This window comes from Macadamia integrifolia, chromosome 2 (genome assembly GCF_013358625.1).
Source record: "Macadamia integrifolia cultivar HAES 741 chromosome 2, SCU_Mint_v3, whole genome shotgun sequence".
NCBI classification, from domain to species: Eukaryota; Viridiplantae; Streptophyta; class Magnoliopsida; order Proteales; family Proteaceae; genus Macadamia; species Macadamia integrifolia.
Window position 1 is genome coordinate 1,561,298 of NC_056558.1, and position 1,531 is coordinate 1,562,828.

The following is a 1,531-nucleotide window of genomic DNA, read 5'->3' on the forward strand; positions in this document are numbered from 1 at the left end:
TTCTCTCTCTCTCTCTCTCTCTCTCTCTCTCTCTCTCTCTCTCTCTCATAAATAAAATGATAGCCCCAACACCCAACCTCATGCAGATAGGTTGTTGACTTTTCCATGTATAATTCCTAAGGTGACTTCAAAAAAAAAATATATATATATATTTTTAACAAGGTCATGAGGATAATGGAAGATGGGCCACATTGAGAGGATAAACATTTACTTGTAAAGACGGGGATTCGACCCATTTCCCAGTTGACTTGATCGTCTTTCTTTTAGTTTGAGAGGGTAAACATTTACTTGCAAAGATGGGGATTCGACCCATTTCCCAGTTGACTTGATCGTCTTTCTTTTAGTTTGAGAGGGTAAACATTTACTTGCAAAGATGGGGATTCGACCCATTTCCCAGTTGACTTGATCGTCTTTCTTTTAGTTTGAGAGGGTAAACATTTACTTGCAAAGATGGGGATTCGACCCATTTCCCAGTTGACTTGATCGTCTTTCTTTTAGTTTGAGAGGGTAAACATTTACTTGCAAAGATGGGGATTCGACCCATTTCCCAGTTGACTTGATCGTCTTTCTTTTAGTTTGAGAGGGTAAACATTATTTGCAAAGACGGGGATTCGACCCATTTCCTAATTGACTTGATCATCTTTCTTTTAGTTGCACAAAGAGATAGCTGTTAAGAACTTCTCCCATCTAGGTCAATGCAATAGTAGAAGTTTGAAACCCAATATTTTTTCCCTTCTTATTATTTATTTATTTATTATTATTTTTTTAATTTAGAAAAGTAATGTTTCAAGGTTCAATTACAACAATATCAAGGCAAGAGAATGTTGTCTACTTGTGATCTTTACGTTTAGACATAATTGATCATGAAATTACCTAACGCATCGGAGCAGCTGAGTATTTTCATGCTTATAGTTGTGTTTGGCACTTTAGGCATAGAGTAACGCAAGCTGGCAGCCTTCTTTCTCTCATAATATTTGGCAAAGAGAATTTTGTTCAGGAGTGTGTCCTACGTCAGTATTTCCATGGGCCAAACTCTCTCATCTGTATGTAAAAAGACATTTCTACTCCTTATTTGGGGAGGAGAGAAGTAGACACAAAAAGCGCTAACGTAGGCCATACTCTTGACAAAGAACCACTTGCCATAATATTATTTTTTTTTTTTTCAAGGATACAAAAGAACTAAATAGAAAATGAGCTTAGAGCTCTAATGTTGCGAAACCCTCTCACACTTGGTGATCATATTGTTAATCATTTTTCATTATAGTATCCTTAAAAATAAAATAAATAAGAGAAAACTTAAGAAATAGCCATTAAAAACACTAAGAAGATCCCAAGCATGGCAAACATAGTTGAGATAGATTACAAAAATAACAAATGTCTAGCTATTAATAAAGAGGTCCTACATTTATCCAATAGTCAACTTCCAAATAATTTTAAAATAAAACAAAACCTCAAAGTCATTAAAGCATGAAGATCTTTTCTCTTGATATTATGATTAAAAAATATATATTTATATAATTAATTATCCAAA